At 39.8% G+C, this 14881-nt stretch overlaps 1 protein-coding gene across 13 annotated transcripts in view; it reads left to right on the plus strand.

The window, feature by feature from the left end:
• The window catches only part of ULK4 (unc-51 like kinase 4), a 727378-nt gene that overhangs the window by 637853 nt on the left and 74644 nt on the right, over positions 1 to 14881 (plus strand).

A 14881-nucleotide genomic window follows, 5' to 3' on the forward strand; every position in this document is an offset into this window, starting at 1 on the left:
GGAAATTTTTATTCTCTTATCCATGTATATACGTATTGAACTGAAGCATTTGGCCGTTTTCAGTGAGCATGCATTTTTTTGTCTAGAATTAAAGTTCCTGTAAAATTAAACATCAGTACAAAGAAAGAGATCACTAGAGGCAGTGGATACTATAATAATCTTTAAACTGAAGTCACTGCTCCCCAGATTGAGCAAAATTTGGAAAACCTGAAAAACCAGAGATTTCAGAGTAGCCAGTTGATGTTCTCCATCATACTCTGTTTAAGAATTTGTAATATTGATACGTTGCAGCAACTTGGATGAATCTCAAGAGCATTTTACTGACTGAAACAAGCCAGTATCAAAAGCTTACATACTAAGTAATTCAAATGGAATTTATAGGACATTCTCAACATGACAAAACTATGGAGACAGAGAAGATATCAGTGATTACTAGGGCCTGGGAGAAAGGGCAGCACAAAGGAATTTTTTCAGTGATGGAAAGTTCTTTATCTTGATTGTGGTGGTGAACATGAGATTAACATGTTAGAATTCATAGAACTATAAACAAAATCAATTTTGTTACTTTAGCAAAAAAATGTAAAAGCAAAAAATCAAAGGAATAAGGAACCAAAGAATATCATATGTCTGAACCCACATAAGAACATGGCTGTGGATTTCTGGTTGTTCAGCACCACGTGCCCACCCCACTCTGTGGGGCTTTCTCTCCTGGGCTAAATCCCAGAGCCAGCCTCACCCTTACTTCTGCCTAGGGGATCAGTTCAATCCCAAGAACTGTAAGGGACTGTCCACTTTCTATTTAAACAAATCTCATATCAGGAATCTCAGCACCTTTCAAGACTTTATATTGGATTTACATATATTGCCTTCTACGAAGCCTGCAATTTCTCACTGTAACTTCTACCAGTGGAATCCAATTTTGCTCACTGGCATCACGTAGAATTAATACAACTCTAGAAACTATCAGCATGTTGCAGTCATCTCTCTCTGCTCTTGCCTGTCTCACTTCTCCTCTGAACTGCTTCTTTTCTCATCCTGGTTTCTACACTCTCCACTCCTCTGGTCTCTTTTGTCTACTGTCTCGTTTTTTGCATCCCTCTGAAAATGCGCTGGTCAGAAGTGAACATGATTCTCCATCTGTGGTCTGAAAATAGGAAACAGAGCTAGTTGGCCCTCTTGCTAATCCTAACATGGTTTTTCTATTGATGATGCTGGGGTCACAGGGCCACCTCTAGAAGCCATATCACTCTGTGGACTCAAAGTGCCCAGAGAGTGTCTTTTTGCACATGCTGCTGAGAACTCCCCATAATGTTCAACAGGAATAGGTTTTTTGTCTTTCACTGTAGAACTCTGCATTTATCCCATTCAGTTGCATCTTTTTAGGGCTGGCCGTTCCACTCTTCAGATCATTTTGCATCCTGCAGGGGTCTGACATCTGGCATGTCCACCATTTTTCCCAGTCTCAGGCTCTGACATGCCAAGTCTTCATCTTTGTCAGTAGTATAGTCCCTCTTTCCAAACGACTTGAAGAAGAGAAATGTTTGACTTTCATTTTTGTGCCGTCACCTCTGACTCACTGGAACAGCCTGTTCCACAAGAAAATAAATGCTGACATGTCTTAAGCTTTCCCTCTGCCTGTACTCCTTTCTGAAAAGGTTCCCCTTATGTTCTGGATGTTGTACCTCTTTATGTGTGACTGTTAATTGCATGCCTTGATGCTATTATAGTTTGGTTTGCTGGGGCAGGATGGCGCCGCATAAATACAACTTATCATCCTAATTAGCATCACTGCATTCTTAAGCAGGTCTGAAACCTGCAGTCTCCTCTGGTGCTTCATAGGTGTATAGTTATTATGAAATTACTACACATCTGGCTGTCTTATTTCCATAATTGCTGCAGTTGAAAGGTGACTACTGGCCTATTCTAGAATGAAAAGGTGTTAATTATGTTAATAATCAGGAATTTGGAAGCTGCTTCCCTTAGTGGGTCCTGGAGGTGTGTGGGCTCTGGAAACTACGGAGAAGGTGGGTAGCCAGTTACCAGGTGCCAGAATGTGGGCAAGAGAACATAAGAGATAGTAGAGACTCTATAGGAAAAAAATGAGAGAGACTAATCATAAGTGACCATGGAGGCAATTTCTTGGTATTATTTAAAAGTGCATTTGATATAATAAAGTAAATTAAAAGGCCAGGGATTTGGTGTAATTTGTTCCTGAAAGTGCCCTATGGACTTTCTCTAACAAGACACGTTCTTCCAATAGATTGCTCAGGATGTGAGGGTAAATGGAGAAGGTTCTAGATCATCCTTTTTTCCCCCTCCCAGAAGCCAGGGATTTATTTCCAACCCTCTTTTAAAAAAGTCATTTCACCAAAAGAAATAAAATAAATAGCCCCAAAGCCAAAATTCTATGCTGATCTACCTTATGAAAGGCTTGGAAACAGTGGGGCAGAAAGCCTAGCGTGGAAATGCAATGTTACCAGGTACTGACCTGTTTTATATAGTTATTCCTAAACCAGTTGACCAAGAGATTGCATTTAGTCGAGAGCCCTTACATGAAACATTGCCACAATGTCCTTAAAGGTCCTGCTCTTAATGGGATGAAAAGGGAATCTGGCTGCTGAGTCGGGGGTCCGTCTGATTGCTAGTCTGGCTAATAGGTGTCCCTGTCTTCTGTGTCTTTTACTGTGTCCCTCTGAAAGTGTCGTGCACTGTCAAGACCATTTCTCAATGGCCTTGAAATAGTCAAACCATCTGTCCTCACTAATCCAGGTAAAGTGAGACAGAGAGAGGAAGAAACCATTAGAAACAGCTTAAAACTATGTAAAATGTACTTTACACATGACAGCCAAAAAACACATTTCAGGTAACCTTTTTCTTTTATTCAGAAATCCCCAGACCTCTACCCTGTTGACTGTCAGCTTCTTTTCCCTGAAGTCTGCCTTTCACCTGTTACTTTTTTTACTCTTTGTTAACAGAGGAGGTAACATATATTATTATTCTATGTATGTTTTCTTGTGTATGTATATATATATGCATGTAAATATAACTCTCTTTAAGGTTAATACATTTTTTCAACATATGTACGATAATCTAGTTAAAGAGAACTGGGGATTGTAGTGGGCAGGCATTTCAATCAAAGATTCTAAATTGCACTTCAGTTAATAATGAAATTCTTGCAGGAATTAGCTGCAAACTTGTATTTAAGAATCGAATTTGAAGAGTTGTCTGTATTGATTTATGAGGTATAATGGTACTACTCGTGATTGGAATGCTATAAATTTGCTGCCTGCAGAGAGAATGAGAAAAATCAGAGCCGTCTGTTCTTGGGGACCCCCTCCCTGCCCATGCTCATGCTGTGCTAAAGCCAATGGTCCCAGCCAGTGGAGGTCCAGGAGCCCAAACATTGTGTAGAGTGATTTTTCCTGGGATATGATAAAGACCTGATTTTATTTTATCATACATAAAATTCATTACTTATCTATTTGTTTATACATGCATTCATATACATATAATTTATTTATATCTATATATCTATTATTTATTTATTTATTTATTTATTTATTTTGAGATGGAGTCTCACTCTGTCACCCAGGCTGGAGTGCAGTGGCGCAGTCTTGGCTCACTGCAACCTCCACCTCCCTGGTTCAAGCAGTTCCCCTGCCTCAGCCTCCTGAGTAGCTGGGATTACAGGTGCTCACCACCACGCCTGGCTAATTTTTTTTTGTATTTTTAGTAGAGACAGGGTTTCACCATGTTGGCCAGACTGGTCACGAACTCCTGACCTCAGGCAATCTGCCCACCTCAATCTCCCAAAGTGCTGGGATTACAGGCATGAGCCACTGTGCCCTGTCTATTATGTATTTTATATATAAAATCCATCCTTTTATTAAAAACACCCTCTTCAGTGTCACAAACTTTTCTCCTCACATGCAGTTTTAGTCTTTTTGAAACCATTTTCACCAAAACAATAACATATATTCTAGAATTTACTGAATGGATAAGTATTTGCATCAAAAGTATGTGTTTATCACATAACAGCATGAAATCTGATTTCCTTTTGATAAGTGGAGTTCAACCTGATCTTTCTTTTAGGAAACCAATGAAGTATTTATATTTAGGTTTTGAAAAGTTTTTTCTGTCTCCAGTTTACCTGTACCTCATTTTCATTCTTCAGACTCCCCAGATACCCCCACCTCCTGGGTTTCTTTTCTAAGTGAACAAGCTCTGATATTGTCATTTTTTTTTGAAAAGGGGTGGTTATCTTTGTAATTTCTGGGAGAATATTGCCATTATACCCATCTTTTAGTCACTAGGGACTGAGCGTATGATGTCAAGCTGTACTTTAATGAAAAACATATCATTTAAAGCATCAGAAAATTGTAGGTTACACTGTGAAGAAATCAGGGACATTCTCACCACCGTAACAAGCCCTACTGGTCCTCCCCCATCTTCCTGCTGGTGTAGATGATCTCATTTGGCTGGGTAGTTGCCTTCTTTGGAAAGACAGTCATGGTCATTTGTTTTTACTCTCGTGGTGCCTATGTTTTTCCAACTTAATGTTTTAGTATACTTCCTCCACTTAAGAGTGAAATGTGCATAGTTTATCATGAGGCGCTGGTTGGAAAACAAGAAAACCAAAGGAGACTCTCCTAAGACCACAATGTACAAGATGAAGAAGGAAGATGCCGTTGTATTGCCTTTGATGAAAGAAGAACAAAATGCTGGCAGGTGGAGGCCCAGAGACAGAAGGTGACCTTCCACTCAAACCTTTGCTTTTGTTTATGTTGTTCCCCCATCATGCTTTCCACTTGTTCAAACCCCCTCTGTCCTTCACAGCCCATGGCCACTTCCACCTGCCTTCTGAATAGCTGAGCCAGCCCCCTCCCCTTCTCCGCACTCTAAGCGCCTGCTTCTCTAATTGGCAATGAATCCTGTCCACCTGATGGTAGTTTTATCTGATTCTTGAGCTTTTACTAACTTCATATTTTCTTTTCCTGGCAAAATAAGGCATGGATCCTTTGTGTAGCTCTGTGCATAGAGTTTATAGGCCTTTGTGTACACAGAGTACACAGACATTTGTATAGCTCTGTGCACAAAGTAGACACTCAGTAAATGCAGTGAATTGGATAAAGGATCTCATAAAGGAAGCAGGTGTTCAGAGGTCCCCCTCAGTCAGTTTAGCTTTCTTATTTGCAGACAGCTGATTAATGGCCTTTGCACAGTAGGTGTATAGTGACACAACTAGATGTCTCCTTCCTAGGAGCAAGGCCTACATCTTCTTTATGTCCCTTTGGGTCCTGAGCACAAGCTGGGCACACCAGAGTCTCAGAACCTGGTCAGTGAATTGAAAGGAAGAGAATGGGCTGCCTTCTTGATGCTAAGGCCCCAGCTGAAGTAACCATGACCTCAGAACCCTGAGCTTGGGCTGACCTGGCTTCCTGCTGGGCTGGGCCTGCAGTGACAGTCATAATCCCTTAAAGTGAAATAACGGAAATGCTGCTGGATCATGAAAAAGCTCAAGATAACCAGGTGCAAGCTTCGCTGCCTTCTTAGTTTATGAACCCAGGGAAGTAACTGACCTATGCCATTCACGGAAAAGGGGAAACATTTCAAATCTATTAATTTTTCTATTTTTTTTAAATCCTAAAGTCTCTCTATGCCTTGGTGCTTTTGAATTGCAGTTTTTGCTTGTTACTTTTTGTTGATTCAATAAAAACACCCTTAATTCAACCCCCTTACACTGTGTCTGCTTTTTACTCTATCTGCAAGCGCTCGTGGGAGTGAGATTTGGACAGGACACTGGCGGGGGAGGGTGGGGGCAGAAGGCAAAGCTATGTGCATGGGTGTGGGTTTCCTGGATCAGCTCCTGGCCAGCTGGTAAAGAATTTGCTTTCTATGGTGTAGTAGTGCTGAGACCAATGAAGATCTTTAGTCAATAGTATAAACCCTAATTAGCAAAAATGTTCATTTCTCTGTTGTATAGCTAAATTTAAAGTTTTTCTCACTAGACAGAAGTACCATGCCTCTGTTTTTTTTTGTTTTTGGGGTGTGTGTGTGTGTATGTGTGTCTGTGTGTGTGTATGTGTGTGTGTGTTACTGTTGTTCAGGAAGAGGTCAGGATTTAATTTTTTTTCCTTCCTCTTCAATATTCACTCCCATTCCCCCACCCCCCCAATGAATTTAATATATGTCCTTGAATATGCCTTTGACATGTGTGTGTATGGCAATATGGAAGGCGTTTAAAAGAATGACCAGGCACAGTAGCTCACGCCTGTAATCCCAGCACTTTGGAAGGCCAAGGCGGGCAGATCACCTGAGGTTGGGAGTTCAAGACCAGCCTGACCAACATGGAGAAACCCCATCTCTGCTAAAAATACAAAATTAGCTGGGCGTGGTGGCGCATGCCTGTAATCCCAGCTACTCGAGAGGCTGAGGCAGGAGAATCGCTTGAACCCGGGAGGCGGTGGTTGCGGTGAGCCGAGATTGGGCCATTGCACTCCAGCCTGGGCAACAAGAGCAAAACTCCGTCTCAAAAAAAAAAAAAAAAGGTACACACACTCACACGGCTATTATATATACTTGTGGAGCCTTGCTTAAGAAGTCTTTCCCTAATCCCTAGTCATAAAGATAACCTTCTACAATATGCCTTGTTCTCACCATAATTTTTGAAATGTCATCCTGTAAATCTTTGGCACACATTTATTTCTGGTTTTGTTTGAGCGAAGTAAAAATCTTGGATATAGTTTAATATGTTTGAGATGTCGTCTAGCAACCAGTATCTGCTGAGCATTAAACAGCTTGGAAAGAAGTAAGAATCCATTATTTCTTATTCCATCGGCTCTCAAACATTAGTGTTTGTGGGAATTACCAGGGAGCTTTGAAGAAATGTAGATTCTTGATCCCTGGTGAGATTCTGGTTCATTAGGTTAGGGTGGGACTCAGTAATCTGCTTTTTATCCAGTGCAGGTGGTCTGCAGTTAGTACTTTGAGAGATACTATCTTATGTGGGTCAAATTGTTAGCAGCAGCAAATCCATATGGGTCTGCAGCAACCTCAATTATTGCCTCCTCAGAAAAATTTGTCTGAGGGGCATAAGGCAGAGGGAGAGACTGAGGCAAGTTTTAGAGCAGGAGTGAAAGTTTATTAAAAAAGCTTTAGAGGCCAGGCGCTGTGGCACATGCCTGTAATCCCAGCAGTTTGGGAGGCTGAGGCAAGTGGATTGCTTGAGGCCAGGAGTTCCAGAGCAGCCTGGCCAACATGGCAAAACCCCATCTCTACTAAAATTGCAAAAAGGAGCAGGGCGTGGTGGTGAGCACTTGTCCCACCTACTCAGGAGGCTGAGGCACAAGAACTGCTTGAACCCAGGAGGTGGAGGTTGCAGTGAGCCGAGATCGCGCCACTGCACTCCAGCCTGGGTGACAGAGTGAGACTCTCTCAAAATAAATAAATAAAATAAAATAAAATAAAAGCTTTAGAGCAGGAATGAAAGGAAGTAAAGTACACTGGAAGAGGGCCAAGAGGATGACTTGAGAGATTCAAGTGTGTGGTTTGACTTGAGGTCTTGTAGGTTGGCATACTTTGGAGGTCTGCATCTCTTCTCCCCTGATTCTTCTCTTGGGGTGGGCTGTCCGCATGCCCAGTGGCCTGCCAACACTTGGGAGGGGCCGCAGGCACAGAGTGCTTACTAAAGTGGTACGCATGCTCACTTGAGGTGTTTTTCCCTTACCAGTCAAGTGTTCCTCAAGAAAGGTCATACACTCGTTAAACTCCACCATTTTGCCTCTTAGTGCACATGCTTGAGCCCACTCGCCCGACTCCTATCAGGAAGCTTCTGATCACCAGTTTCAGGTTTTATCTATTGGGAGACTGACTGTCTTTCCCTCGCTCTGGCTGAGAACAGTTATTGTTTTAGAGAGACAGTTAACAACTGCCTGACCATCACCTGATGGTCGCCTCACATTCCTGGGTGGTGGGGGGAGTCTCCTGCCCTGCTCATGTCTGACTACCTACTGTAACACAATCATAGCAGATGTATCACTTTAAAGGACACCATCCACAACACAAGTAAGGGACTTTGAGCAAAGGAATGCAGTGGAAAATATACCCGCAACACCAACCCAACCACTGGGTACTATAGTCATTGCAGTAGTGTTGTGCGAAGCAAGGTTTCTACACGGAAAAGTTGTTGAATATTTTATATCCCTATCTCTTTTCACACTAATGCTGAGTTTCCAACAGGCACTGATTCTTCTGAGGACTAGAAAAGGGTTTTTTGAGGCAATTACCACCCTAATTAACACCTCTCCTCTTCTTTTAAAGGAGCCCCCTGAGGTCATTAATAGAAATGTGAGATCTTGGGAGGAAGCACCTTCCCAGGGTGCAAGTTTGTTGCATTATAAAGGGAAAAAGTAAGAACCAGAGAGGCCTGGCAATTAAGATCCATGGACAGTTTCCAGGCTTAACAACAACCAAAAAAAGGCAGTGAGATATCATTGCATTAAATTGCTGCATCTTAAAACTTGTTCCAGAGCAGCCTACATGGCTTATTTATTTTTATTATTTTGAGACATTGCCACTCTGTCACCCAGGCTGGAGTGCAGTGGCGCGATCTCGGCTCACTGCAACCTCTACCTCCCAGGTTCAAGTGATCCTCCTGCCTCAGCCTCCTGAGTAGCTGGGATTATAGGTGTGTACCACCATGCCCAGCTAATTTTTGTATTTATAGCAGAGACAGGGTTTCACCGTGTCTCTGCTGGTCTCCAGGCCAGACTGGTCTGGAACTCCTGACCTCAAGTAATTCGCCCGCCTCAGCCTCCCAAAGTGCTGGAATTACAGGCGTGAGCCACTGCACCCAGCCGTAGATGGCTTATTTAAAGGATAGGCCTCTTGGGATCACTTGAGAAGAACATTCAAAATTGAGAAGGATTCTTGTCCAGGACAGTGGCAGGAAGAAGTTGTTCCCCGTGGCCAGCCTAGGTTCTGGGGCCGGGCAAGTTCAGTGGCTTCCTCAGCCCCATGGAAACTGGAGGAATTTATGCTAGACTTATTAGGCTCCCCAGGATGCAACCACTCTCCTTGTTATTGAAAAATGGGTTATGATCTTGCAACAGTTGACTTGTATTATCACATTTGTCGTCACTATCAAAGTAATAATAGTGACATCCCTGAGTTACAGAGCATGGTTTACACAGGACTTTCCCCTAGATTATCTCATAATTATAATGGCTACCCTTTGTTGAGTACCCAGGAAGAGGTGAGTACTTCATATATACCCTACCCTTCGTCCTCCTGAGAAATCTATAGTTGGGGAAACAGAAACTCAAAGCCACTAGAAGAGTTTTCTTTAAGTCACATAACCAGTAAACAGCAGAGCTAGAATCAGAATTCAGGCAGCAGATTCTCCAATCATGTGTAGCCTATTCCATAATTTGAAGAAAACACAAGTTTATTATCGTTTAAACCCATAAACATATTTAAAATATAACATTTATATCACTACTGAGTTTTAAGTTATGAGAAAGTTTTGTACGTGAAGAAACTATGGAATCAATGGCGGTTGATTTTACTACTGGTAGAGTAGTGATTGGGCTGTTGTCAATAACCCAATAGAAGGGTTGGGCTCTCCATCTATTAATTCACTGGCTCTGGCTCCATCATTTGTTCATTTAATGTTTCTGGGAGAGTTATTTAACCTCTTTGAATCTCCATTTCCAGATCTATAAATTGGACACAATAGTAATACTTCTCTCATGTAGTTCTTACTAGGATTACATGAGATTAATACATATAAAATATTTAGAAAAGTATCAGGCACATGGTAAACAAATAAATGTTAGACGTTTAAAAAATGAATATGGTGATATGATAGCCTTTGCTTTGGCAGATTGGACATGATGGCATCCTACTTTGACCATGTACCAAGATGTGTCTAGTATAGTAAAACAATTAATGTGAAGGCTTCCTCTTATTTAATAAAACCTAGATTTTCAGAGTCAGAGGCCTATAGGTTCTCCCTTTTGATCTGGACTCTTGAAATTGACAGTACTTAAACACTTGGCTAATTCTTGATGAATTATGATAATCAGATAATCATGGACACATGAAGAGTGCTTTTAGCCTTTTTGAGCCATTGAGAACTCGGTAGAAACAAGGCATCCTAACAGCTCTTGGGATGGAGACCATCTTGTGTGTAAATTGAAGAGTATATAAGTTGAAGAGTTTAAATCACAAGCACTTCATTGTACGAGTTTGTAGTGCCCCCACACGAAGATGCCCGGGTGCACCTAGCAGAATAATGCAGCTTGCAAGTCCATTCCAAAGGTTACCATAGCCTCTACACTGCTACTTAAATGTCTTGCACTACCTTTAATATTACATGTAAGTAAAATAAAGACCCTATTTCTGGAAGTCATGCAAGAAATACCTAAACTCATTTTCATAGACCTGTTTTACAGTTAATCATATCTTTTCAGACCCAATCTTTTATTTTCCCAAATCCACCATAATATAATCAGTGTTACTGATTCTTCCATACCGTAGTTCTTTTTAAAACCAAATTAACATACACTGGAAGTAGATTTGAGTTTCTGGATGGATCTGTCATCTTTTATAGGTTATAAAGGGGCATCACTGATTAAGTCCTCTTCATTCCAAATACAGCTATTTTCTTTGCAAGCCATGCTTGGATACAGAATATCGATCAACCACATCCAAGTTGTTTTTCTAGAATTGCTCTGACCTCACAGACCACACACTGCTGATTGCCTGCTGCTGTCACTTCGGGATGACTCAGGTGGCTGGCTGACCCTGCTCATCAGGATTTCCCTCAGGACACACCACAAGCACTGGACCTTTCTTTGTACCAGCACTCTGCATAGTACTCTAACTGTAGAGAAGATTCTCATTAAAATATCTTAGGATAATAGCAGATGCAATGCAAAACAGAGACCCTTTTTTTTTTTGTGGCATTTCTTCCAAATCTTTATTTTGACTCTCAGTACTAATTACGTTTTGAGTATACTTAAGAAAACTGAAGTTTTGAACCAAAAACTAGACACAACTATGCCTACTTACTGAATTTAAAACCAAATCTAATTATATATTTTTACTAAAATATGCAAACAGTTGTTTTTAAAAACAAACCTAACAACCCAGTTCAAACCAATGTGGACTTCTTAAAGTTAAAATACCAAACTTGTCCTACAAATTGAATTTTTTTGAGACTCTAATTTTAAAAAATATCTTCTTAACTCTCTATGCTAGAGAAAATCCCAACTATTACTATTTATTTCTCACAGCATTCATGGAATGGAAGAACTGAATAAAGTCATTTTTTTCTATCTTTTTTTTTTAACTATAATTTCCCCCATTAGGATTTTCTCAAGAGGTAAGAGAAAGAGTTGAGAGCAACTTTTGCCTTGAAACTCATTAATAATTTACCTTAACGCCTGGGACAACAGTGGTAGATATAGCGATTAGTTTAAAGGGTCAATGAAATGGCACTGCCAAGAGGAGGGAGGTCAAGTGACTAATTCCCTGCAGCATTTGTGAGTTAACAGGAAGAAGATAAAAAAGTAGAAGACTTGGCAGCAACTGTCCCAACCTCAGGCCTAGAAAGTAAATCTTTCTTGTCTGTAATCACTGGAAGGTATTCTGGTGGTGGCAGAGCCTCAGTCTGTGGTTTGGATAGCACTAGGCTACAGGATAAATCACCTTCTGGAATACTTTGGTAATTTTTTCCTTCCAAATTGTAATTCTGTTCAGCATCAGCTATTTATCTTGAGTTACTATTCTAAGAAAATCAGTGATTTGTTGTTGTTCAGAGGGATATATTATTTGACCAAGAGAAAAATGATTTGTTGCATTTTGGTAAATGGGTGGGAGGGTAGAGGAACGTGCACCTGGAACTGGCCTGGGTCATCTCTTCTTTTTTCATAGAAGTTTAACCCATCCTTGTGTTAGATCATTTATCATTATCAATAATCATTATCAATCATTATCAATAATATCATTATCAATCTGTTCTGTGCACAGACTAAAAGAAAAAAGTAAAATGACAATGTTTCAAAATCAGAAGAAATGAGTTTGAGTTGCTGAAAAATAGATGTAATTGCCTACTTTACATCAAAATTTCCAATCATTAAATAGTACATATAAAAAGAGTCTTAATGTTTTTAGAAAATACATAATATTAAATTAAAATTGCATAGAAAAATATATGAACAAAGAGCAAAAGTCTAGAGGGAAATATTTGAAAATGTTAACTCATTTACTAATAAAGATTTGAGTGCCCATTATATGTCAGACACTGTTCTAGATGCCAACATATATGGTGGTGAGCCAACTAAAAAAGGTGCTGCCTTCATGGAGTTTGCACAGTAGTTGAGAGAAGGGAAAATAATATATCCATTTTTTAAATGTCAAGTTTGATTTTAGATACAGAGGGTACATGTGCAGGTTTGTCACATGGTGAGTATATTGCACCCCGGTAGTGAGCATCATACCCAGCAGGTAGTTTTTCAACCCACACCCCCTCCCTGTCTCCCCCTTCCAGTAATCCACAGTGTCTGTTGTTCCCATCTTTATGCCCATGTGTGCTCAGTGTTTAACTCTCACTTATAAGTGCGAATATGTGGTATTTGATTTTCTCTTCCTGCATTAATTTGCTTAGGATTATGGCCTCCAGCTTCATCCATTTTGCTGTAAAGGATATGATTTCATGCTCCATTTTTAAAAAATAATAACTTTATTGAGATATAATTCACATATCATACAAGTCACCCACTTAAAATGTACAACTCAGTGGTTTTTAGTGTATTAGCAGTTGTGCAGCCATCACCACAGTTTTCAACATTTTTATCACCCCGAAAGTCAGCCTCTTTTGTCTGACCTTTTTCACTTAGTATAATGCTTTCAGATTTTATCTATTTTGTAGCATGTGTCAGTGCCTCTTTTTTTGCCAAATAATATTCCATTGTATGGACATAGCTCACATTTTGTTTATTCATTTATCAGTTGATGGTCATTTGGGCTTTTCCCCCCTTTGCTATTATTAATAATGCTTCTATAAACATTTGTATACGTGTTTTGTGTGCACATATGTTTTCATTTTTTGTGTGTTCATACCTGTGAGTGGAATTCCTGGGTCATTTGGTAACTATGTTTAATCATTTGGGGAACTCCCAGACTCTTTTCTAAAGTAGCTGACCATTTATAGTCCTACCAGCAGTGTATGAGAGTTCTGATTTCTCGACCTCTTTATCATCCCCAACATTTGTTACTGTTTGTCGTTTTGGTTGTGGCCATCCAATGGGTGGGAAGTGGCATCTCATTGTGGTTTTGGTGTGCATTGTCCTGATGGCTAATGATATTGAGCATCTATGTTTTCATGTGCTTATTGGCCACTAGTACATCTTCTTTGGGGAAATGTTTATTTGGATCCTTTCCCCACCACTGGGAACTGATGAGAGACTGAGCCCTGTGTTCTTGGCTACACCAGCCTAGAGTAGGGTTTCTATAGTGCCGAGCCGGGAAGGTAGAGGGATGGAGAGGCCTGTGGTTGAAATGCCAGAGACTAACACTGTTCTTACTGAGTTTTAGTAGATTTTCTTGAATAAATATTTCTTCATTTGCATATGCGCTTAAGACAATTTCAGATGCATTAAACGGTTGTTTTTTAGATCATTTCTACAAGTTATGCTTGTTTCTCTGGGAATGGGCCTTTGTAGCTCCTCACGCCACCGTTCCGGAAGCCTGGAACACCATTTTTACTCAAAAGAGTAACTACTGACAGGCAAACCATGATTAGGCTTGAGTATCTGGCAGGCATTTTCTCAGAAATGAACAAAGTCTGTGACTTCGAGGAAAACAGCTGACAGCACTTGTTGCCATAAATTTGAGTTTCCAAGCCAAAATGAGAATTCTAAATTTTAGAATTTTGGAAAACTTCATCCAAAGCAATGTATCCCAGCAGACTGAATGTAGAACAGATATGAGAACCTGTCTTCTAATAAGACAGATATTAAAGAATTTGCAAAAATGTAAAACAATGTCACTCATGTTCCCAATTTTTCTTGTTTTAGAAATACATTTAAAAAGATGTATGCTAATTTGCATGGTTTTATTGTTATTTTAAATGAATTTATAAGTAATTTTAAATGTCTGGGTTTTAATTTTCAATATAGTAAATACTGATAAATACACCCTGCATAAACAAAATCCCTTGAGGTCCTCAGTTTTTAAGAATATAAAGGGTCTAAGACCAAAAAGTTTGAAAGCCACTTATCTAATAAAGACCCATATATATTCTCCCTTAGATCAGTGGTTACACACACACATACACACACACACTGCACCAAATGAAGATATATTCTTTAGAAGGACACATAGAACACTTACACTTATAGACCATCACCAAATTTTTTAACAAATTTCAAATAAATTATATACTCGGACCATATTTCTAACCACAGTTGAATTAAACATGGATAATAAAATATACCACTCCCATCACCACTGTTACCACTACCATTATTTGTTTGGAAACTACAGAATATACATATTCTTATGCTATTAAGGTAATTTGATAAAATAGAAAATATTTAGAACTGATCTGGTTTTAGATTGCCACAAAACAAACCATGCTAAAACTTAGTGGCCTACACTATACTAAGTGAAATAACTCAGAAACAGAAAGTCAAATATCACATGTTCAAACTCATAACTGAGAGCTAAACAATGGACATACAGAGGGGAATAATAGACATTGGAGACTCCAAAAGGAGGGTGGGTGGGAGAGAGGGGTTGAAGGTTGAAAAATTACCAGTTGGGTATAGTGTTCACTATTCAGGTGATGGGAACACTAAAAGCCCAGACTTTACCA

This window comes from Pongo abelii, chromosome 2, assembly GCF_028885655.2.
Source record: "Pongo abelii isolate AG06213 chromosome 2, NHGRI_mPonAbe1-v2.0_pri, whole genome shotgun sequence".
Classification (NCBI taxonomy): Eukaryota; Metazoa; Chordata; class Mammalia; order Primates; family Hominidae; genus Pongo; species Pongo abelii.